The sequence below is a fragment of the Miniopterus natalensis genome, chromosome 2 (genome assembly GCF_054644295.1).
Source record: "Miniopterus natalensis isolate mMinNat1 chromosome 2, mMinNat1.hap1, whole genome shotgun sequence".
In the NCBI taxonomy this organism is placed as follows: Eukaryota; Metazoa; Chordata; class Mammalia; order Chiroptera; family Miniopteridae; genus Miniopterus; species Miniopterus natalensis.
In genome coordinates this window covers 5558491-5584976 of record NC_142082.1, presented here as the reverse complement: position 1 = coordinate 5584976, position 26486 = coordinate 5558491, and the positions used below count along the sequence as shown (strand labels likewise).

The 26486-nt window shown below is 40.8% G+C and overlaps 1 long non-coding RNA gene across 1 annotated transcript in view; it reads right to left on the bottom strand.

Annotated features, from left to right (window-relative positions):
* LOC107541970 (uncharacterized) overlaps positions 1-26486 on the bottom strand; it is a 1179532-nt gene that overhangs the window by 301687 nt on the left and 851359 nt on the right. Inside the window, exon 5 of the long non-coding RNA XR_001603661.2 lies at positions 11823-11964. This is a non-coding gene — a long non-coding RNA (uncharacterized LOC107541970). The remainder of the gene's footprint in view (positions 1-11822; positions 11965-26486) is intronic.

Genomic DNA, 26486 nt, shown 5'->3' with positions numbered 1-26486 from the left:
TAAATAAAATAAAAAGATTGTGCTACATGTTCAACTTTTTATTAGAAAAACTGGACGGAAACTTGAAAAGCATATTTTACATCATCCTGCAAATGTCTGGGGGAGCCGTTCACATTTCGAGCAATGCTTTTCCTAAGCATCAGTATCAAAATGTTAGCAGCACGTTGTGTGTCTTATACGGCGGGCTCGGGTGTGAAATCAGACAGCCTCAGAAAGTGCACAAACTACGTAATCGCAGAGGCCTTGTTTTTCCGACACGGAGCAAGCTGAGCGGTTTTAAACAGTCTGAACACTTATTACAACCTGACTGTGAGCTGTTCCTCCTTCTGCCGCCCCGGGAAATCCCTGGGTCACAGTAACGGAGTCTCAGGGAATTAACCGCACGCGCACAGCCGGCTCCTGGGAAGCGTGGGCTCCCTCAGCGCCATGCACGCCCCGGCACTCAGCTCCTGGCGGCCGCGGGGCCGGGTCCCGGGGGCCCCCACGCGGCCAGGGGGAGCCCTGCGGGCGAGTCCGGCTCGGGGCTGAAGGCCAAGTGCGCAGCCATCTGAGGAGCTTCGCAAAGGGCATTGCAGAGGGGAAGGGGCCGTTCCCCAGCGCAAAGCACGAGTCCTGCTCAGTGTCCCAGGAGGGCGCAAGGCCCTCTCCTGTGCCCGGCCTGTCACCCGCCACGCGGCCTGGGCACAGTGATTTCCTTGCTGAGCCTCCCGGGCTCCCTGAAAATGCCCCTCGGAGGAGGTGGGCAAGAGCGGAGCTTCGGGACCTTCCGAAGGCCCTGGGCATATTCAATCGTGTTGACCTTTTTAAGTATGTGCCTATAAAATCTCACTTTTTAAAGTAAAACTTCGATGGAATCTAGAATTTTTCTGGGAAAGCAGTATAACATCGATATAAATATTTCTAGATTTTGTATAATTCTAAAATTATTCATTGGGAGGGCTTGCCTTTATCTGACTACCCTTTTGGAATGACATTATATTTTTAGAGGAAAGAAATTTAAGAAGATTTGATAAAAATATAATTTCTAAGTAGACATACTCTGTTTGTAATAGTCCTCGGCAACAAGATGCTCAGTTGGTCACTTCCTGAGGGTTATATTAATTGGTATAATCAATCTAAATTTAAAAAATTAAAATTGGCAATAAATATATGGACTCAACAATTTTTATTCAGTTTGTGTTTTCTCTCAACACACTTATGCATTTACCCAATTAAAGAACATGATAATGAAAAATTATTTTTAAAAAGGGATGGGTGCAAATATTTTATTTATTTTAAAAGATATTATCAAGTGTCTATATATTAGCAACTAATTGGAAAATAAAATTTACAACACAATGTCATTTAAAGTAGCATCAGAATTATGAAACATGTAGAAATAAATTTTAAAAATATGTCTAAGGAGTTTATACTGAAAACTAAAGAGCATTGCTGATCACAAGACCCAAATAAATAGAGATTAGGAGACTCCATATTGCATGGTTTCAATTTTTCTCAGATTGATTTATATTTTCAATGCAATTCCAATAAAAATACCAACAGGTTTTCAAAGTTAAAAATCTGATTCTAAAGTTTATATGGCAAGGTAAGGGGATCTACAATAACCACTATAATTTTCAAAAAGGAAAACCAAATTGGAAGATCTATCTTACCTGATTTCAAGACTTCCTATAAAGCTACAGTAATTATGACAACATGTGGTATTGGCATAAAGATAGATATAAAGATCAATGGAACAGAATAGATAGTTTGTGAAAGGGCCCACTCTTATAAAAGCAATTGATTTTTGGCAGAGTCCCAGGGAATTCAGAGAGGTTTGGATATATTTTTCAACATATGGTGGAGAAACAATTGGCTATCTACATATAAAAACACTGACTCTTAATCTTATACCATATACATCAAGTAATTTGAAATGAATCAGAAATCTAAATATAAAAACTAAAATTATGTAACTTCTAAAAGAAAACATAGATGAAAATATTTATGACCTTAGATTAGACAAAGATTTTTTCAATATGATTTGAAAAGCCCAAATCATTAAAACAATTGATAAGCTACTTAATCAAAATTTAAAACTTGTGCTCTTCAAAAGACATTATTAAGTAAATGAAAAGGCAAGTCATGCACTGGGAAAAAATATTTGCAGAACATATATCTGATAAAAGACTTATTCAGAACATACAAAGTAGCAATAATACAGATATATAGCTATATTTTTAAATGGGCAAGAGATTTGAACAGATATAAAAGAAGATACCCCAATATCCAATAAGCACATAAAAAATATTGAATGTCATTAGTCATTAGGGATATGCAAATTAAAACCACAAAATACTAATACAGAACTCCTAGAATGACTAAAACTACAAAGACTGACAACACCAAGAGCTGGTAAAAATGTGGCGCAACTGGACATGTGGAGCTCATGCAAATAAAAATTGCTATAAGCACTATGGAAAACAATTTGGCAATTTCTTAAAAGTAAATATATATTTACTCTAAGACACAGAAATCCCACTTTTAAGATATTTACCCATGGGAAATAAAAATGTATGTCCATACAAATACTTGCCTCAAATATCTGTAGCATCATCATTCAAAATAACTAAAAAATTATAACTTAAATATCTCTCCATTGGTAAGTGAATAAATTAAATATATCTATTCAATGAAACACTGTCCAACAATAAAAAGCAATGAACTATCTATACACAGAACATGGAGAGGAAATCTTTATAGAAAATACAATGCTAGAGCGATGCACTGGATGGATTAGGGGGTGAGGCGCTGGGTGGAGAGCGTGGGAGATGCAGCGGTCAGGTCAGTAAGGACCCCAATTCTGGCTGGACCAGGAGAGAGGAGCCTATAAAGTGGCTCTGTGAGTCCCTTGTCACAGGTAACTCTGCATTCATTTCTTATTTTATGCAAAAAGAGAATGTCTTGATGGGAATCCCCAAGGACATTTAACTCAAGTAGCTTAAAATGATGATGAAAACCCTTCATGGAAAAATTGGAATAATGGCCTATTTGGGTAGATATTGGGGTTAAAACACAGACTGTGACCCGAAACACCCAGATTTCGGGGAATAAAAGTCACCGTTTTAAAAGTGAAAGGTTCTTTCCTGCCCCCTCTGAGGAGCAGGGATATTCTATCATGTAAAACAATATGAGATACACTCATTTTCTTTAGCCCGCATTTCAGATTCTTTGCAAATACCAAGAAGAATATGTTATCCTGATTTTTAAGCTAACGTTATAAATGAGAATACAGATCTGCTAGATTAGAGGACTATCACTTCCTGCACAAATAAGTTCTTTGCTGCACACTGGGTTCATCTAGGATGCTTTACAATGCGGATTTCAAACGTTCTTTCAAAATTTGCTTTAACAGAGAAATACGTAGAACCCACACAGCTTAAAGCAATGTACACCTATACTTATTTTAAATCTCAAAGAAAGCTATGCAGTTTCAGTAAGAAAATAAAAGTAATTTTCTACCTCTCTTTCACGCAGTAAGTCAGGAATGAAATTCACACCTAGAATCTGATATTTCTTATGTGAAATCTTTTACATTCAATTACATTCTTCTGCACAGGATATTAAAATGTAAGAATAATAACAGATTTAATTTCCTCTTTTATATTCCTTGCACTTACTTTTTTCTTGGTAACTGAGCATTTTTTGAGCAACTGACTTCTTTACTTTAAATACAACTCTTAGGTCACATATAGAATACCTACCACGTCTTCCTACAAAGAGAAAATCGATGAAAATTGCATGAAGAGACCCAGTAACCCTGTTTTTGATGAATTATGTCCTTAAAGATATACCCTGTATGTGGTTCAAAATGTATTGATTAGTAACAACTGTTTCTGTAATATCAATAATGCACTATTCCCCTTGAATTTGCCCTGAAGCAACAGGGTTTAATCGAGGGAGGTCTGAACGATAAATTGACTACCAAGAAGGAGACAGAATAATAAAATTGACTCAAACTTCCAAAATAAATAACAATTCTCAACTTGAGGAAAACATATTGATGTGTGTGTTTGCTCTGCCTTTTTCTGACTTGTATCTTTCATAATAAGCTGCTTACCGGGGGGATTATTCCTTCACCAAGTTTAAGCTTCCATAGAGCCTGTTGGCATTTACCTTTCTGCGTCCTACCCAATATTAAGAAATTAAAAATGAATAGAAGTCATTCTGAAATGCCACTTCCACTATTTTAAAATTATTTTCTATTATAAGATATAAACTTTGAATAAGCTATTCCTGTTAGGTTTAATTCACACTCTCTCTTGTGTCTTGTTTCTTCACCAATTAAATTATTGAGGGACTCCAACATTTTTAAGGACTTTCTCTAGAGGAAGGATATTCCTGTTTGATGCTGTGTATTAGGTGGAAATCATTTCTCTACTAAATGTTCAAATCACAAATAAATTACATCAAAGTAAGAGGTGAGCTATATAGAGTCATACACTTTTCAAAGTTTCCACACCATTCTACTGACAGTCTTGAATTAAATTTCTTAATTATTCAAAGAATGCAGTGTTATGATTAAAACATTTTAAGCTATTATGTAAACATAAAAATTCCTAATATGTTATTAATTCAAAACACTTTCTAAAACAATTTTGAACAATCTGTCTTATACATTTTCAATCCCAATTTGAAATCTACGATTTCCGTAATTATCTCTACAACCTTTGTTTGTTCATATAAATATCTGACAATACATAATCTCAGCACCAGCATCACCTATCTGTTCTACCATGTAGCTCCCGTCTCTCCAGCTTGCTCATGTTTATTACAGTGAAGCTTAATTATGTTAGCTTAGAATATAGACTCCCGGTTTGTCAGTCTAAAAACTGTCAGAAAAATTACAAATTCTAACCAAGTTTGATCCAGCAGTTCTGCTGCATTTGTAAGGCCTCATAAACCACCTGTTCATCCTTCAGTTTTAAAGTCTTAAGAGCCTTATCTGTGTTATGTCAAGATCAAAACAAATCAGTTAAACTTGTAATGAAGAGGTTAATGGTCCAGGGCTCTCCAGATGATCCCAGGAGGAACTGAGGCTTCATACGTCAGTGATCACAAAACAGGCGTTGACACCTGACAGAGTTCAGGCCTCGCTCCGTCATTTCATAGCCGTGTTTCTACTCTGTCAATCTTTCCTGGTATCAGCTTTTACAATATGAAAATCAGGAATAATAGCTACTGAGTGATGATTAAATAAGACACGCCATGTCCAGTGTCCCTAAGATTTTTCCAGTAGCGAAGGGCTTGGGGAACACTAGCCACTTTTCTCCTTGCCGTCACAATATAAGAAGGATCATTTCACTATTTAATTCTACACCTGATTTCTATCGTTGAGAATACCTCCTTTCTACAATCTTTTTTACTGGATTCTCTTGTCTGGACAATCTGGTTGTTAAGATAAAATTTATTCTGTTAATTTAAAACAGGTCAATAAATACATATTGAAAGAATATAACCTATGTTGTATGTAGGCAGCCAGATAATATTTAATTTCATTATAATTATAAAAGACTAAAGTTTTGCTCACATGGTTTCCTATTGGTGAAAAGTGACTTATTTAAATAATAGTCCTGATTAATAAACTTTGAAATACTGGGTCTTAAAATATGTTTCTGTGGGATTCAATGTTTTTTCAACCTTTGCCAAATGTTACTCAAACATCTTTTCATCATATTTGAAATACTGCCAGATTAAGACCTGGGCTCAGCAGGCACGGTGCGGGGATGTCAGGACTTCCATCATTTCCAAGGCTAATTACTGAATCTCCTCGAATCTGTTCTCCAGGCCAAGTGCACCAGGACGCAGCGCTGGCCCTGGATGGAGGGACAAGCCTTCGCTCTCCTCCCTCCACCCAGGCGAGCAGCGGCCTGGCACTGCTTCGAGGGGTCTGAGAAGCAAGTGCGTGACTTTCGGTAGCGTATTCTATTCTAAATTAAAGTATTATTTAGCACTTACTTTGACACAAGGTACGTTTCAGGTGCTGAGGGTACCAGCTTTATGAGGTCAGGTTACCTTTTTACTCTCTAGAGGTTGCAGACAGAATAAATATTGGCCAGTTTAAGATGAACGTGCCAGTGGGGTGCCGAGTAAGGGGCACCTTGAGGGGTATTTCAGACCCGTAATGTCATGAAGGCAGGCGAAGCACGGTTTACTTCAAGGAGTCTTTTTGAATTATTTGCCCTCATATGGTAGTATAGGAGATGCATGATCGATTAATAACAATAGTAACAATAATAGCAATGCCATTGGTGTCCACATACAGGGGTGGGCAAAAGCAGATTTACAGTTGTCCGTATGGAAAAACACAAACTAATAAATAATAATAGAGGAATATACTCTGTGTACTCACAACTGTAAATCTACGTTTGCCCGCCCCTGTATTAAATGCCCACGTGTGACAGGTAATGCCCGCTTGCTTTATGCACACGCTTCCATTCCTCTTCACAACCCCTCCTGGAACTTCTCTTTTCTCCCATTTCATGGGAGAGGAGTTTGAGGAGCAAAGATATTCACTGACATGCCTGCGACCTCGAGGGAGAAAGCAGCCCAGAGGCAGAGCCACGCTTCACAGCCAGGGGGTCTGGTCACTGTGCCCAGAGTCAAATGTGCAGAACAGGGACATAGTCAGTGATTTCATAACAACTCCGTAAGGTAACCGACGGGTGCCAGATCTATCGTGGTGATCACATCATCAGATATATAAGTGTCGAGCCACTATGTTGTACACCTGAAACTAATACAACACTGTATGTCAACTCTAAGGTTAAAAAGAGACTCCTGTGATTCTGCTAAGACTCAAAACATCTCTGCGTTGGAGAAGGAGAGTTAGCGAAGGACTAACTCACAAAAACATCAGGTATCTCTGTGACTCACGGGGTAGTTAGCTGGGCCAAGACTTGCTTTTCCTGTCCAGCCATGCAGCGTAAACAAATGTATATGGAGTTAGGACAGAACGATGCTCTTCAAGAAAGAGTAGTGATCTGCTTGCTGCTCCACACCATGCGCAAGACGTCATCTCTTTCTAGTTTTTTGGGGGGAAACTACTCTTTGAGTCCATGTTACTTAATGAAGCCTCCCTTCAGCACCCCTCTTGGTTGTCAACAGCTAAACCTCTGGATACGGCTCTTCATTAATTTAAGATTTTGGCAACTGGCTCTCCCCATCCCAACCACCGCCATGGTTGGGTAGCATGATCTGGCCTCTCAGTTTCTTGATGGCCACATGTCCAGTGACCTTTTCCTCCGCTCCACCCACGCCACCCACTCTCAGTGCCGCAAAACAAGGTATCCATAGCCGAACCTTACTTGGAAGCGTTACATTAGGACATCCCGCTCTCAGCCCAGCTTCTCTCCACCCACCCAGTTTGCTCAGCTCTCCCTGCATCTCCTGTCTGACTCCGACCAGACCACTGCAGCCAATTCTGTCTGTCTTTGCTTCATTTGCCAGCCTGGTTAGTGCCACGGTCCCACAGGGGCCCGCTTATCAATCACTCTCTTGCCACTACCCTGTGCTCTTCGGCTCCTTACACATCTATTTGGGAAACCCATCCTGAGTCGATGGGGCCGTGTGACTCGTCCTGCTGGAGAGCTTCTGGAGAAAACCACGGAGCCCTCTGAGTATTCATAACCATCAACCTTAATAACCTTGCGGCAGGGCTAGGCAACCCCCCTGAATTTCTCTTGTTGTTATTCTTTCATTCTATTCAATAATTATTTCAAACATTCTTTGCTTGCCTCAACCCCATGGCTCTGTCTCTGCATGTTACTCTCAACACTGTCTTCCCTCTTGTACCAAATACTTCAATCTCCTGCCACCAAACCAACAAAGCCTTTCAGCACCAGAAGCCACCCTCTCCCCTTTCTCTTCTAATGCAATGGAAGAGAGATTCCTTTTTCTTTCTCGGACCATTTTCTATACTGGATTGCTGGATCCCACCTTTGCCTATTTTCTCAAGAATTTTGCACTTTAATTAAAAACACACACACAGTTTATTTCACATCTTTCCCCGTATGCATTCCTATTTATCGTCTCAATTTCACAGCCAAATTTGGAATGAGTTGTCTGCATTTGTGGATCCTATTTCTTCCTCTATCATTCACAGAACCTTCGTTAATCTGGATTCTGCCCCAGCCTCTATCAAAACTCTGTTGCAAAGTCTACGTGTGATATTCTTGTGGTTGAAGTCCAGGGATATAATCCTCATTGGGCTGACCCTGTAAGACTTTGTTGAACTTCTCTCTCCTCACCTTGGCTTCTATGATGCCTCACTCTGTGTTTTTGTCAAGTTTCGCTCTCTGTCTCTTCTTAGTCTCCTTTCCCAATCACTAAAGCCTGGGCTACTCCATGTTCCTTCTGTTCAGGACCTTTCTTTTTTATCTTCCTACGTTCTCTCTTCAAGCAAGCTCATCCTCTATCATGGTTTCCACAGCCATTTAAAAGCCACGGACTCCAAATTTAGACCCTTAGACCCAGCTTTCTGAGCTCCAAAGCACATACAGAATTTTGTTTGGAATATACCCATTTTAGACATCTCGTAGCCTGTTTACACCGGACATAACAAAAAATTAAATCATGGCCATGTTCCTTCAGCCAAAAACAGGAAAGCCGTCGAGGCCCCTCTTTTCTCTTCTCTAACCCACTGAGTCTCTGTCTGCCTTACCCAGCTCAGAAGCCCCTGTGCCTGTCTGCATCGGCTCCTCAGACCCCTGCAACGGCACCCTTTTCTCTCCCAGGGACTGGTGGAAAAATCTCCCAAACTGGTCTTCCCGTACCTCCCCTTTCCACATCTCTTCTATTCTCCACACGTCACCTGGAGTGATGGTTTTTTCCTAGAAACCCGACCTCATCTCTCTCCTGCCTGAAGTTCCCCAGTGATTTCTCACTGCGCTTAGATGAAAGGTCAATGTCCCTTAGTGGGGCTGCAGGGCTCTGTGTGTCCCCCTTCACTCGCTGCACAGGTATGATCTCCATCTAGTCCCTGCTCTGTCCTCGATGCTCCAGACACACTGGGCTGGCTGCTTTATTCATCAAGTGTGCAAGCAGGTCCCCAGCTCGAGAACGAGGCCCCTCTTCTTCCCACTTCTTAGTATGTTCCCTCTTCCATACACTGCTCCCGCAAGTTTCAAGTCTGCTCACATGTGAACCCCCTGTGCGCCCCCTCTTCCCGTGTATGACAATGGCAGCTTTGCCTGATACATGCAACCCAAGCGAAAATGCTTAATTTTTTTAACATCACTGAGAAACACTTGTAATGATAACACAGTGTAGGTGTAAGGTTCATGGTCCCCAACACCTAGCGACAAAGTTCCTGGCTCATAAATAATTGTTAAATGGAAGACTGCTGCTTCCATTAAACTTCTTTAACTTAAGACTGAAATTACTTTTCTTGAGTGTCCCCTTTCGTTGCCATTATTCGGGGTGATTATAGCTTAGAACTGAAAATTATTACAGGGGCATGACCAAAGGGAGGTTTTCATCCTCAATGGTGACACCACGTATTACAGGATCAGTGATTGTAGGATAATGCACCCGGCGGATGAATGAAGATTCGAGGGGTGTATTTTAGTGTTTTTCATGCTTCCTACTGAAGAAAGTTGTCAAAACATGAATAGATATTTAAGTGATAATAGAATACGAGAAACTGACATCATCTAAACAAGTCAGGTCACAGTCTGAACTGAATGCTCAAGGTTCTAGGTAGTCGGCAAAATGATTCTGAATTGCAATATACCTCTCTTCTTCCAATAGCAAATTTCCATGATCCAAAGAGAATAAAATAATTGGGGAGGGAGAAGGCAAATTCTATTTACTTCTTAAAGCATTTCTGTCTCTAGGAAGAAAGCAGTTGTGTTCCTTCAAGAACTGCTTAATTTCTGCAACATTACTCTGAAAATGTTTGCAATAAATATTACTGAGGTAACCTTAACTCAAAAAATGCTACTGTAAAGAACAGAACACATTTTGTTTATAAATTATAGTACTTACATAAATGCACATTTGATTATAAACATTGCAAAACATAGTTGGGCTATTCACAAATTTAAAGGGCTTAAGAGATGTCCTCACAAAGGGATGTTATTTATTTTTTTTACCCATTAATGTACTGTCTGGTAAGCAAATGAGAATATAATTTAACTAGAGCATTTTTTTCTACATATCAATTAGTAGTGCAATGATGGACAATCTGACTTAAAAATATGGAGAAAGACGTAAGTGACAGCCTTTATTTCCATTAGATTTTTATACAATTGCATTTAACTAAAAATGTATCATTTTTCTTTGCCCTGAGAGTAAGTTGTTCCTACAAAACTTAATGAGTTTTGTCAATTTGAGATTGTGAAGGCTTTGCTTTTATGATTAAAATGCAAAAAAATGAACCTCTTAATTAATTGTATGAGTTTTCTAACTTTCAATTCTACTTTCATTGAAATATATTTTTTCTATAATTTTATTACTCACTTTTTTCTTCCTTACTCAAGTAATTAGATTGTCCAAATTACTTATATCCGAAGTAAGATCTATGCCATGTTGACAGACAGGAGTTCCATCTCAGAAATATTCCTCATGATGCTTAGTTAGTTGAGCAGAACACATTGGAAATATTGAAAAATGATATATAGCATGTATCTTAATAACAGCAGAAAACTTGCACTGTCTTTACTTGCCAAAGCATTCATACTCTTAATTTCATGGAGGTATTTTTAGTTTCTAGTAATTTGGAAAAAGGTAATAGGTGACAAAGTCAGGAAATAAAGTGTAAAAATTTCATGTAGAACTCTAGCTATATATAATACCTATAAACGTATAGAAAAGCACATTTGCATTCCAGTAACACCTGTGACATTTAGACGGTCTATAGAATTCCTGCATTCAATTTTTGCCTGTATCACATGCCAGTATGAGTTCTCTCTAAATACAGAGACCTTAAAATAGATGAGCACTCAGAGAATATACGGTGCAGCAAATAGTACATTTTTATGCTTTCCTACTTTCTATAATTCTTACTCATAAAGCAGTTAATAAAATTATAAATATGTTTAGAAAAACCTACAAATTTCAAATAAAAAACTATAGATGACCCTAAATGGAAAATTGCAGCTTTTATAAAACTTTTACTTTACAACATGTTCATAATCACCCGGGCCAACAATATTCTAACAATAAAAATTATGTTTCCATGTCATATCCGCAGGAATACACTTGCTTTCATGTAGATGGCGAAGATCTTATCAGCACAGCAATTACCCTGGATTCCCCGCTTACTGGTGTCACTAGTGTACAACAGATTTTCATTCACATAGTTCACTACATGCTTATTACAGACCTTTCTTTCTAGCAACATTTATCTTTCTTGTTTTATGAACCAAAGCTATTTTATGTTTTCTACCTCTTCTATATAAAATCTCATAAATAATTACTGGATTTCAAAGGTTCCTGACAGCTGGACACTTGACAGCTCTTTCTAACTGATGTTCAAAGAAATATGATGTGGGGTTAAATTAAAGACTTACAAAATAGACTTCTAATTTCTCTTTCTGCTTGTGAGTTGGCATCTGTGGCATTGCACGCTTATGCACAAAGAGAAAGCGAGATGTCATTTATTTACAGAAGTAATCTGACTACAGGCGGAGTGTGGAAAAAGTGGACAGAGAAGAGGTAGATGCATGACAGTTCCTTGGAAGTTATGTCTGAAAGAATGACGGGATTGACTAGGAAATCAAAAAACAAGTTTTTCCAGAAGACAGGGCTATCAAAGCACCCGGTCTCGCATGGGCACTCACCATTGCTGCGTCTTCCCCGGAGGCTGTTCCTGGCCTCCCAGCAGCCAGCTGCCAGCGGGCTCAGCGCACCGTGTCTAGGCCCCCTGGCTCTGCCCACATGGACAGCGGTGGCCACCGGGCTCCTCAGGAAGCAGCTTTCCGCCTGGGGAGAGAAGGGCATTCCTTACACAGGGACAACACCCGTTACCGTTGCACTTGTATTATTCCCATATACAGGTGTCCCCCCAACATGGACACACACTTTGAATAATTATTAATTCCAATAGGTTAAATATGAAAAGAAAGGAACATCAATTGAACTATCAGGCCAAAAGTATGTATACATTTTGGGGGGACACCCTGTAAAAACTCAATTTCTATTGGTAATTCTTATGTTTTAACATTTATAATTACATGGGTTTTAAAGCTTTTTTTTTTTTTCTGGAAAAGAGGAATGATAGCTAAATCGGATATAACTCTGCGTTTATACCTACACAATAGTCACTAAAGAAGATGTAAGTAAAACACTGAAAGCATAAGGTTGGTTACAATAAAATGGCAGATCCATCAAGGCCTTGGTTCTGATCTTCTGGGCACTGTATTTAATTTTCATAAAATATTCAAGTTATAGTATTCAACTCTAGTACAATCATATCATGGGATATAGCTAGCCTCTTCACTTTATAACAGGCCTTACAGTTTCTGGTAGTAACAAAAAAATTCAACATTATGACAATTTTCCTTTATAAAATGACAGATAATATTATGGTTTCCAGAAGATTGAAGGAGACAACACAGCTGTCCTGGGAAGCTCCTTCCCTACTCCTGGGATTTCTCTGCAATTGATTGGCTTTTCATTAGTATAATAGCCCAGGCAACTTCTGCCCCCTCACTTCTTGCCACAGGAAAGGAAAAGTGACTTATCCAATTGGTGAGTTTAGCAGTTTTAGCCCAGGCTCTTCCATCTCTTTCTCTTGGAAGCTGGAATCTCATCATAAAACACATACTCTACTATTTTCCTATAATCCATAGGCTTATTCAGGGGCAGGCACTATCCATGATGGGGAGGGCGGTGGCCACAGTTGGGTTTGTAAATTCAGTTCTGGGGAGTGTCAACAGCTTCCAATGTTTGGAACCATGATCGGGGTCTCTCCTTGCCTACCTCTCCAATCTCATTTATGTGCTCCTAACATACAACATGTCACTGCAACCAGAGGGGCCTTCACCCAGCTCCTAGCTGTGCTGTACTCTCTACTGTGCTAGGATCCTCGTACCCGCGCCCTCTTCCAGAACACTCTTTCCATTAATTTTTACCTGGCTGGCTCCTTCTCGCCTTTCAGTCCTGATTTTAATGTCTCCTGTCCAGCTACCCTTCTCTACCACCTTATCTACATACCTCTCTTCTCTCCATTACTGAATATTACAGTCCTCTGTTCATTTATTTATAATTTAATTCAATGTATCTTTAGATTTTGGTCTTTTTGTCTCCAAGCTCCATGAGGGCAGGGATCATGGTCGTCTCACTCATTACAACTACACGGGAACCATTCACCCAACATTTCTAGAATAAATTATTGAAAGGCATTGGTAGATAAGGAATCTTAAAACATATTTAACTCCTGGGAAATATCAAGGTAGACAGTTATTTTACATCACTGTGAAATATCTTTGAAATGATCGTATAGGAACTGTGAAGTTCCAATGACACTGTCTTCACAGATCAAACAAGGATATCCAGGACGAAAAGAAGATGCTTTGCTCTGTCACATGATGTCAGCAAACAGTAAGGCACCCAGAGGGCGTGTGTCGTTTCACAACATGTACTTGGGAAGCTTTGTACAGAGGAAAACGTTTTCATGCAAGAGAGAGTGTTCACTGAGTATTGTCAACAAAGTCTAGCACTAGAGACACTCGCCAAAGATATTCCGAGTACCCCAATAGAAAGCTGAAGAGCTGGGTTCTGCAGCATGGTTTTGGAAGCTCATATGCAGCGTGTGTGGGAAACACAACCTCAGTTTTCAGCCCTCTCAGGAGGGTGGAGAAATCAAGCCCTTCACGTGGCTGCCCCCAGGAGCCCTCTCTAGTGGTGGCCGTGACCATGATGGTGGCCACAGCCATGAAGGCACCGGTTGTAGTGCCAACAGCACTCGACGGCTTCAAAGTCGGGGACAAAACCACATTCATAACATGTCACAAGATAGCAAGTTTGGTGAATGGCAATCTACTCCGCAGATGAGTTTTTAGTAATTAATCTGCCAAGAACTGTTTTCTCTGTTTATAATCGATTGCGTATCTTCTTACAAATCCTCTACTTGCAGGAAGAGTACAACAGCAAAGACTTTTTGAAACAAACATGACCCGAAACTCATTACTGAGCAAAGTACAATGACACAGGCAAGGAACAGAGCCACACCTGTCCACGGAAGGCGTGGCCCTGCAGCCGTGGACAGCCCAGCCTCACTGCGCTTTCCAGGGCCGCTGGCAGGGGCAGAGCTCGGGATCTTCTCTGGTACAAGTCTGTCTCTGACCACAACACAATTCGGACTAATCGAAGCAGGAAGGCTGACAGGAGATGCTGAGCAAACTAAAATTCCACTCTCCCAAGGACTCAGAATTTATAAAGGGGCTCACGGTGCAGTCCGGGTACGTATTCTTTGGAAAAGAAGGCAAGGAGATAGGTTATGTTCCCCCAGTCTCTGGACTCTGGGGGGTTAGTGTATGCCACTTAGAGGGGGTTCAAGCTAGGCGGCAGGCACGCTGCACCTGAGCAAAGACTTGAATTGAAGGTCCTTGAGCGCAGCTTTCAACATGCCCAAATGATGCCCAACTAAATTATTGATCCAACAGCAGTTCATGCTGTACAGATGCTTCTATGATGATCATTAGCCAAGTTACTATAAGTTCAGTGCTTTCTGAGAATAAGTTATGGAGGTAACAATTATCAACAGATGGTAATATTATATATATTATATATTCATAATAAATAATAGGTGACATGTAACAATATCTATAATATACAGTAAAGTACACATATACAAATATATAAAATATTAATATATAAATATATTTACAAACTAAATATATGTATTGATGGATATACATTTTTCATAATAAAATTATATATATATGTGTGTGTGTGTATATATATATCCTGAACAGTTGCCACTTTAGTTCTTCATTGTATCTTTTTTCCTTCACATGAAATAAATTTAAAATATTTTAAAATATAACTATATGAATACAATGGTAAGCTCCAAACATGTACAAAGCATTACAGAATTCAAAAATATACAATATTGGAGCTTGTTTTTTGAGCACACGTTTCATTGCACTGTTTATCTTCCTGGGTAGACACCTGTGTGTACACACACAGGGCACCTCATCGCCAACATATGGGTTCCGGGGAAGATTCTTGCCAATGAAGGGGCCTGGCAGCGAGATGCAAGATTTCAGGTCATCCTCTCAGGATTTGGATGTCGCCTGCATGTTGTGGAGATTATAGCTAAATAAATGACTCACTACTCCAGGTTCTAGAAATGGCCACATGTAGCTTTGTGGTAATGTTAACTTCACTATGGTATTAGTAATCTCATCAACTTTTTGGTTAGGGATGGATAAATAACTAGCTTTTAGTATGTAAATTACCAACAAAAAGCTTTTTGCAGAAAATGGGGTCAGGTTTGAGATGTAAATGAAGCCTAAAATGTCTCATTAGGTTTTGAATTGCCTTTTTTTTTTCTCCTAAGCATTATAAATCTTGCAAGCTTTTCTGGTAATTTTCTTGCTTGAATAAGCTAGTAGGGTCTTTTCCAATAATAAATGAACTAAAATACTTCTCAAAACTAATTCTGCTTAAACAAATAGAGCAAGCAGAATACTGAAGTGTAACTGATTTTAAAGTTGCTCAATATTTTTCCCTAATAGGTTTAGGTGATAAGTTTGTACAGACCACGTGGACATGCTTCACAGTGGACATGGTGCTTGGGTCTGGAGAGATACCTTTCCAAGGCTCGCATTTAAAATCAGTTGTATTTTTGAAGGCTACATATCAGATCTTGGGCCAAATTGTCAGCCACAGAATGTGTCTATGTTTGGGGAAGAAAGAGAGCTTTAATTTACAAAAAGTCTCTCTGGTTCTCTTCTGACAAGTTCTATTAGCAATGCTCGATACTAATCCGTCTTTTCAAAACAAATACTATGCAAACACATGACCTTGCTCAGGGCACAGCTCTGGGGACGCTTACACAGTTAAACGATCACCGTCAATGCAAAGGCAGGCAAAGCTGCTTCATGTTTTAGGAGACACTAATAAAACAGCGTCACGGCACCAAACAGGACTGTCACCAGGAAGTTTCACACCTCTTACTTTTACCACGTTGGTCTAAATTAGCCTCATGCGACAGCGCATGAAGTGTCTGTGGGTTGCGTGTGTCTTTCACAGCATTGCCAATGTTTAGGACGGTTTAACACATCAAACTCCAGACAGGGGGCTCAATTTTTGTCGCCCTAAAAGCTGCAAAAGTAAGATAGTAAATACGCAATTACAGCAACTAGCTATATTTAACCAACTTACAAACCTAAAAGGAACATCAGTCGGCCACTGTCGTCATGTGGTTCGTTTCTGTGTCGGGCCTACGGGTAAGCAAATGAAGTGAAAGAGCCCGGAACCTCATTGCCATAACTTTCTTTGAATTGTAGCAACAACCCATAGCCTCACCCCCAAAGAAAAGCAACTCTTTCTAAAATGCCTGCGGCAATGTTTTCCTGCTCCCTCACATTTACCTGGACGGATCTCTGCAAAAGGTAGCCTTCTGCATTCACCCTAAGCAGCCTAAGTTATAGTGGGCATGTGTGTATCACAGTTTCTTTCAGACTAGACTTTATTGCTTCAGTAATTCTATACATTGAGAGAAAGAGATTGTGAGGCTAAGTTCTTCACAAAAGTACCTGATTTAAATTGGTATATGCTCCCCTGGCCAGGTAGCTCAGTTGGTCAGCTGTTAGAGGGTCATCCCGATAGGTAAAGCCTGCAGGTTCCACCCCAGGTCAGGGCACACACAGCAGTCAACCAATGAAAACAGAGATGGGTGGAACAAGAAATCGATGTTTCTCTTTCTTCCCCTCCTTCTCTCTCCCTCTCTAAAACCAATTCAAAATTTTAAAAAATAGCCAGGCCGGCTCAGTGGTTGAGTGTTGACCTAGGATCCAGGTGATCGGGGTTCGATTCCTGATCAGGGCACATGCTCGATTGCGGGCTAGATCAATGACTCTCTCATCGTTGATGTTTCTGTCTCTCTCTTTCCCTCTCCTTTCCTCTCTCTGAAATCAATAAAGATATATTTAAAATTAAAAAAATTTAAAAAAATAAATTGGTATATGTTGCCTACTAAAGTTTTACAGGTAAAGAAAATACATGTTCACACATTTTAGCAAAGGGTAAGTGAAGGAGGGGACAGCAGTGACTGAGGATGCTCTGAGCTAAGATAACAGAGCTGCTCAATGTGACATAGCTGCCTAGGGTCATGTATTTTGATGTAAGATTATTACTTCATAGACGGGAGAGATCATCAGAGAGAGACGTGCGTCGGGCGTATATTCCCATGGTCTACATGCTGCCACCTCGTGTTTCTTTGCTCACCACTAAAATTCTACCATCTGCCTCCCTCAATCTCACACCGCCTTCCTTGTTTTGCCATAGTCCACTGGGCTAGACCTGCCACTTGTCACCTTGGTTATGTCTCCAGGGTGACCTTGAGTCCTCTCTCGCAGTCTAGCCAGGGTCTTCTTTAAAGGGTGACCCCTTCACAAGGTACCAGGACGCAGGAAGCACACACCATCACTCCTATCCTTTTGCTTACAATTACTTATTTCTGCCTCTAATAAATGCACCAAAGACGGTATCATACTTTTACTCACTTAGAGTTAAGGACAGTGGCTAAAGTTCGCTGATGACGTACCATGTGCCAGACACTCCTTTTACCCCCCGAACAATCCGAGCAGCCCCACGACTAGCCCCGCTCCACAGGCGAGGGCACTAAGGCACAGAGAGGCGAGGCGCCTTGACCGAGATCACACAGCACACGGAGGTAAAGAACAGGAATGCAGGTATGACTGCCACAGCAGACTGTCTATGACACATGTGGAGTCTCGGTTCTTCTAACTCACTCTAGCTTCCCATACGTGCTGTCACCTGGGTCAGGGTAGCTGACGCCAGAGGAGTTAGAGCTCTGATGCGGCCTGAGTCCAGCCCGGCATGATCTGCGAACAGCACCCGCCCAGGCTGTATCCCAGGGGCCCTTGTTCCCCTGACATAAATGTGAAGTTGCTGGAACCCATATTCAAGTAGTGGTCTGTTATGCTCCTGCCAGTCATGATTATCTACAGTCTTCTGGAACAGAATTCTATTTTTTGGTAAAGTCTTTTGGCATAATGAGTTCAAGGAATCCATCATCAGTAACAAGGCCACACAATTACTTAAATCTTTACAACATTCGAAGTTTTCACAAATACGACCTCATTTTATTTTCGAAGTAGCTAAGTTAGGCAAAACCTGTAGATTATCCCATTTTGTCAAAAGATTAAGAGAAAGAACGGAAGAGAAATGAACCTTTACTCAGCATCAGCTGCTTGGGACGCTATTCTAAGTATGTCACCTAAATTCTGCCTTTGAGCGCTCGTAACTTTCCCTGTGGGGTTCACGTCCTTGACCACGTTTTACAGAAGACGTGAGTTGAGAGCTCCGTGGACAGCTTGTAAGGGGAGCTGGAACCAGGCCTGGATGTCATGTCTCTCTCCAAGAGGTTCTCTTTTCTCTGTAACTCAAGGTCAGCCGACAGCACTCACTCAGTGCTCGCATGTGACCTCATGTTACTCTCTCGAGCACAGGCAGGCGTCTTGTTTCTCTCCACCGGTTTTCATTTTGTTCACAGAAAGAACAGCATTTTATTTTCTTTGAATTAATCCCAGCACATACCTTTCAAACTATAGTTAAAAGGCCAAGTTGATTTAAATACCTGTGATTTGAATGTAGTCTGAAAATAAAAGGAGGCTTTCTTTGCCTCTACCTTTATTAATTCACCCAGCAACTACGTCTCTCAAGCAACTGTGCTCACGTATTATGCAGCCTTAGAAACCTGCTCACCCCTGGGTACTCACTCCTCTGGTGAGCTCTTTGGAGGGTCACGATTGAACTCACTACACTATCCTATGACCTCTGAGGCTCAGCAAGTCTAAAAAGGCTTGCTCAAGAATTTGACGAGTAAGCAGTGGAATCAAGGCTAAAATCACATCTTTGGACATCTCTCTCCACGGCACCTCTGTATGAACACGTGTTTGTAGTTGTAATCTGTATCCTAGACCTAGGAGCATAGACCTCAACATTTGTAGGATAAAACTCACTTAGTAAACTGTCAGAATATCATGGTCATAAATGGAATTTTTAAAAAACATGTTAACTTGATTATCGCTAACAAGTCATTAGAAAATTAATTGGTTAGAACAGAAAGAAACTTTTAAAGTCAATGAGCTGGATTCAGGAAAGACACGCTGTTTTTCTCAACGGTTTAGTCTGTGGATATGCATGTATTTATAAATGACTCATTGTATTTTTAAAGTATTGTTACAATTCAGATTTTTGTTCATGGATTTTACTTTATTTCCTTCTGCCTCCCCCATCCAATTGTTTTGCATAGAACCTAATGTTGAAAACAATTACAAAGTCCAGCTGCATCATAGCACAACACGTAATGGACAATTAACAAACGTTGAATAAATGAATGAGCGTAGGCCCGGTAGTTTGATGGTGCTGGTTAAACTGATCATTGCATAATATATAGCACACTGAAAGGAACTATGATGAATAAATATATTTTTAGCCACAAGAGTCTATGGCTAAAGTCTGTAAGATCACAGAACATATCTGACTCTCTTGTGTCCATATTCCCCGCATCAGGCAGGGTACTGGACCCGTGTTAGATGCTCCATGCATGTGGTGTGTTGATGAAAGCTCCCCGCTCACAAGCAGCTTGTATTCCAGGAGAGTAAGTACATGCAGAATATCTTTCACCCTCTTTCTCATTTCTGGCTTCAGTTCTTAAAAAGGGCAGCCAGCCTCTCTCGAGGAACTGGGAGGAGGCTTTGTCTACTCCCTGACTCACTTTTCCACTGGGCACACTCGCAGCCCCGCCTGCCGTAGATTCCCCTCCTCCTGCCCAGGGCAGGCCCTTCCAGGTCCGAGCGAGGGCCACACACCTCCGTATTGGTCAAGGGTGCGCACAGTGATTGCAGCTCTTCCCAGCCACAGACTGAAAAGTCTGGATTTGGGGGAAGATAGAGTAAAATGCCCAGTTTGGGCTTCAAGTCTAAGCCATGTTTGTATGTCCTGAATTGCCACTTAAATCTCATTTGTGACCTTCTCATGTGATCCCCGTGCATATTTCTAATTACTTTGCAGAGTGTGGAATGCAGGGCAGATCACAGCTGAGTGTTTACACTTGACTCAGACCTCAACAATAGATACGACATTTGCTTAAATGTGCTCGTTTTTCAGACCAATTTGATTTTGCTGCTCCATGGGAAAGCTTGTTGTCATTGTTTAATGTTTTTCCTCCCAAATCATCGTTTCGATTTTTAACTACTACTGTTTTAGCTATAAAACTGTCCGTGTTCTCTTACAACATTACACCTTCAAGAATTTTAAATTCAAATCCGTCCCCTCGCAACTCCACCCCAAGCCCAAGTTATACATGAATTTGAACTATTATGTCTCATGGTTTTCACCTATTAGATCCTGGGAACTGGTGACTAGGATGGTGATGCCATCGTTTCTGGGAGTCAATTCATTTATAACAGGAGAGGAAATAGAAAGACCCCAGGACAGGAAGTCGGGAGATCTGGCTCTGCTCCATTTAGGTTCATGACCTTGACCAAGTCATTTGGTTTCTCTGTCAGTTTTCTCATCTGTAAAATTGGGATCTTCGTCTAGTTGTCGTCAAAGTATCTTCTGGTACAAATGTTCTATCATAGGAACTTCCAGTTGTGGCTTAGGAGATAGGAAATCTCTGATTGTTTCACAGGTTGTGTGGGAAGAGAAATCAGATTGTAAGAGATTTAGAAGCCTTACCTCACAGAATACCTTCAGTTAATGGCCCTTTATTTATTTACTTTTCTATAATAGCTTTTGAAAAGTTATCGCCCTTTTAGGATTGCTTTCTTCCCCAGGTATAACTATTTTTTAACCAAATGCAAAATAAAACAAAACCCAAACAAAATAAATACATGGTAAGAAGTGATATTTTGACCTTAGGGGAGAGGCACTTGTCTTCTGGGTATCTGTCCTTCAGTCTCTGACCAGAATTAACAACTGGTACAAGTTCATGTCCTGTTAATAGTCAGTGGGTTTTGCTCCAATGGTTTCTTTATGAGAGCCTACGGTTCTATCAGCCCGACCTGTTATATATCGCTTTGCAGACATGCTTCCTGCATCTGGTGCCATCTCTTCATGCTTTCACAATTGAGTTGGTCAACAGCAGCCATCTGAACTTTATTTGGGGATGGCTGTCCCATTCTCTACTCAGGTTTATTAGAGGTATGTGGTTTCACTAACTCTCTTTCATATATACTTCTACTTCTGCTGCACAAATACAAAAAATAATCAGTTTTTGTTGAATATCACAGAGCTGCAGTTTATTTATTTGAAATTTTCATATTTATCTACTTCATTAAGAATAATTTATGATCCTGTTTTTCTATAATCAGAACCAATGTGGCAAAGGTGGAAACATGCAACTAGCTTAAGATATAATAATTTGAACAGTCCTATTTCCCTTTAAGACTGTGTGGTGCAGGCAGGGAGAAAAGTCACCCTATTACAGACTCATTTATTCCAAAAAATTAAAATAGAAACATATAAATGCTTCAGGGGAAAACAAGAAAAACAGTTATACATGGCAACTTTCAAACCAATCAGCTGTTTCCTATATGAGCATACAATTTTTAAATGATTGAAACTCTTGGGTTTAAAAAGGCCTGTTGTTTTCTGTACTTAATAGTTATTTACAAATAACGGTCCTAAGTTCTTGGCCTGCTTAATTTTTAGCTGCAGTGCAATTCACATGCTCAAAATATTGCAGACTAAGTCCATCTTCCCTACTGCCCCAGGCCCAAGTCCTACCTGAACTTGAACTATGTCTTACAGGAGTAACTATGTCACCGGCAACAAGTGTTCTTGCAGAGACTGTGATGTTGTCCAACGTCCCTGCTCCAAACAGCAAAGTTGAAACAAGTAAGACCACAGATCCAGCCACCACTGCAAGCAGGGCCTTGTTCAGGCAAAGAGAACTGTGGCAGGAAGGGGGACCCGTCCCCACGTCCCTTCACACCCCCCTCTAGCAAGAGGCAGCCTGTCTCCTGTCACCAGCACTGAAGGCAGTGGCTTCACTGACACGATGCCCAGCAAGGAGAGGAAACGGCTGCAGGGAGCCGCTGATGGCCACTCTCCAAGGAGAGGGGAGGAATAGAAAGTGAGGAAATTTAAAGGAAATAATACAGCTCACTTTCTGATGTAAAGTGCCAAAGCTTTCCGAAGGGAATGCAAATCGGGCCCAGAAGACCTCTGTTTCTTTCTCTCCTATTTTGACATTTTCCTAGAATCACTTGATCGCACTCGCATTAAGCTTCATTTCAGATTCCCGGCCGTCAGCCGCGGGCGGGAGGCAGCCGAGTGTGACAAAACTTCCCCAAGAAAGGAGCCCAAGGAGTGCTTTTGTCGGTCTCACTCGCTGCATTCCAGAAAAGACCAATTAAAAAATTAAAGGTCACGATAAAAGCAAACTTCAGCCGAATAAAGTACTTTTTCCACTATTATGAAAACATGGGACAGAAGCTCTAATTTTTAGAAACTCTCCAATTATTCTTATAATTAATGTTATCTTGTGTGGGCTTTTTCTCCTTTGCTAACAAGGCTTCACAACCTATAAAGTGCCGTCCATATGAAGACCAACACCGTTGGCTGTCAGAGCACGAGGGGTAACTATCAGCCTCGGCGAGGACAGTTTCCACGTGGCAGGGACAAAGCTGCCACACGGTGCCTACCTCACTTGCAATAATGGTGCGAATATAAACTTCTCTAGAAATTCCAAACAGCTCGTTCTCAAAGCATGAAAGAGTGCTTGCAGAATAGTGCTAAGCGACGTGAGCTTTATTTTCTAAGGAGTGACATCAAGGATCTAAGAATAAAGAAATAAAAATCCAGAAAACAGAATGTTAAACCTGATTTCCTTTCCGAGGTTGCATTAGAGTTATAAAAAAAGTAAAAGAAAAAAGGGGAAAAAAAACAGGAAGGAAATTAAATTTCTATTTTCACAGGCAATAATGTGTTGTACAATTTGCAATTAAAAATAAATTAGGCACAAAATCTGCAACAGATTGTTTTTAAACTTTCATTAAACCTCTTGAGTTATGCCGCTCGATGCGACGTGCTAACAGAAATGCTAGGGTTGAAATGAGTTCCTGGCATATGAAGTAAAATTATGTCTTCAATCTTCAAAAATTTAATTTACAGCTTAGCTGATTGGATGTAGCGTTTCAACACCATTTTTAAGTTTTAAGAAGAGCAAATGCCATAATCCTCGGAGTGTTTTGATCACTTGCACACAAGAGTGTAACCTGCTTGGTGTTCAAGGGGCACCTTGATCCAGGACGCAGAGCTGGTGCTGAGTTAGAACCATTTTCAAAAAGACTGCCAGCCTGTGGGTATTAAGCTCTGTACTCTCAAGTTTAGCCAAGAAGACTTAAGCAACCTACTCTGGGACCATCCAGCTGATCTGATAAGGGTGTCCTGAGACCTTGAAGTTCATTTTTATCAGAAGTTTTGCATTCAAGGTCTCAAACCTAAGACCTTTTTAGTGCTAATCCAAAGTGATTCCCTGCCAGCTCCAGCAATGACACTGCACACTGATGAAATTCAGAAGAGAGAGAGAGAAGAGGGATGAATCCAAGTTTACCCCTCAACAAAAGAAAATCTCGAAGGCTGGAAACCAGCGTCTCATGGCTTAGCTGTTATTTCAGATTCCTTGGCTGCATTTGTCTGAAAAAGATTTGTCAGATATTTTCACTGCTACTCAATTGAAATAACTTAAGTTATTGAAATGACAGATGCCATCTGTATAAGACAGTCAACTATTTTGCTAAACTTTTTTTGTTCTGATGAATCAGTGAGTTATTTACAGAGCAGGTGTTGCTCTCTTTCAGTCTCTAACATTAGATACAAAAATAAAATAGAGTTCAGAATTTATTTTATATACATTTTCATAAAATAACCACTGAACATTTATAAATTAAAATGTGCTGGAAAATGACATCAAATAACCATACATACATTTCTCTCCATTGCGGATTTGAAAAAGTGCAGCTGGAGACAGTGGACGGTCTCCAGGAGACCTGGGTCGAGAATCTTCAACCCCCCATCATATGGTCTTTATTTGTTCTTTTGTGATCAGTCACTACTTGGGTAGCTACTGCCCTTCCATTTGTGTCATTTGGATTTAAAATTTTAAAAACCGCCTGGCCAGTGTGGCTACGTGGTTGAGCATTGGCCCATGAGCCAAGAGGTCACAGATTCTCCAGGTCAGGGCACATGCCAGGGTTTCAGGCTCGATCTCCATTAGGGGGGCATGCAGAAGGCAGCCCGTCGGTGTATCTCTCATGGATGTTTCTATCTCTCTATCCCTCTTCCTTCCTCTCTAATTTTTTTTTTTTTTTTAAAAGCATATTTAAAAAAATAAAATTATTAAGACCTACAATAAGTCCACAACAATTTATACCTTCTGGCTTGTCATTTCTGTTTTGTACGCTTTTTTCACCAAGAAAACATGGACATAATTCCAACTGAAATATTTTGATAAGGGTCCAAGAGAGAGTATTTTTATTTTCCAATTAAAATAAGATCAATTAAAAAGAAGTTTTCCACGTGAGTGCTTTTGAAAATCACAGAGCAATAAAGACACGGCATCGCTCATTCATGGTCACTAAGACTCAGCTTGATCTGTTTTGGTCTGTTTTGGTCTGTTTTGGTTTCTTTCATCATTAAAGCTATATGACATGGTTGTAGCATCCATCCTTGGTGGCCTCAACGGCCCGGGCAGGATGGTGGCCTAATACGGTCAAAGTAAGGAAGAGGCAGGGGTTAGGCTTAGAATGGGTGGTCTGGGGAATGGTGCCAGAGACATAGGCAGGGTGGACAATGTGTAGGCGACCTGACATGACCTTAGCGACTTCCTGAGTGAACTGAAAAGCCATATGGATTGGTCAGACCAGGTGGTAGGCCCAATACAGGTATACCTGGGAATACAGGCTCAGGTAGACATAGAGAGGTCTGAGTCCAGAAAGCAGAGGAGCCAAAGACTCAGGTTAGATCTTAGGGTGGAAACTGGACCTCAGGATGGAAATAGGGAGGGAGAAGTTTCCTGAGGTTATGGGAGGAGTTTCAGAATCTTGCGAAAGAGAGTCGCTGCACACAGGGGACTGTGGCCCCAGGGGACTGTGGTCCTGGGCTTTCAGTCCCAGTGCCTAGAGGTCTCTGAGGTGCTGTCACATAGGGGCTTAGAGTAACCTCACTTTTCACCACCCCTCCCTTTGCCTTGGGAGTAAAACAATCTTCTTCTGGTGATTCCAAGAGGTCCGATTTCTCAGAGGCAGCTTCAGCTTTAGAAAGATGAACCTGGTGGCTATGGAGATTTCCATGGTTAATCCAAGGCTCAGGACAAAGGACCTGTGCTGACAAAGTCCCCAGCAGTTAGCTGGGTTAGGGCCTGGCTGAGAAATGGAGTCCACTTAACTTCACAGGCCTGCTTTTTAGGTCCTTGTCTGGGTGACCTCGAAGATATTTGACACCATTGATTACTCCCTGATTTTTAAATCTCCATCCTTCCTCATTCCCCGGGATTTAGCTCTCTGCTAGTTCTTCCACACTTCAGGTTATTAGTTTTTGTTGTTTCAGTCTGGCTTCTTGAAGTCCTCTTCGATTACCTAATTATTGGGTTATTTCACTACTCCACTCTTGGCTCTTTGTCTTTCTTACGCAAAACACTCTACCTGAATGTTCTCATTTTATCAAACAGCTTCAACTGGATTGCACCCCAATGACCCCAAATCTCCACCATCTGAGATCCAGAGCTGCATTTCATTGGATGGATGGACATAGCAAATCTGGATGCTTTGGGGTGCTTGAGAGCTAAAATGTCACAAACTAGACTCCTTTTCATCTTAGCCACTCCCCCATCCACGCCTAACTCTGCTCTGCCCTCTAGTCTCCATGTCGGTTTTTCAAACCCTCCCTCACCTCACCCCTAACATCCAATATCATAAGATCCTGTCAATTCAGTCTCAAAAGTGTCTCTCGCGTCTCTCATTGCTTCTCTTGTCCTTTGCTTTCATTCTAATCATCTTCCCATCGACATTTTGCAGTTGCTCTAGTATCTCATTCCACCAGTTCAGTGTTTCTCAAAGTGTGGTCCCAAGACGAGAGGCATCAGGATCACGTTTGTTACATATAAAATCCCAGGCCTCACACCCCAGACTTACTGATAAGAAACTCTGGGTGTGGGGCCCAGCAGTGTGTTTTTAACAAGCTCTCCAGGTGATTCAGATGATGCTGAATTTGAGAATCACTGATTTAGTTGATCTCTG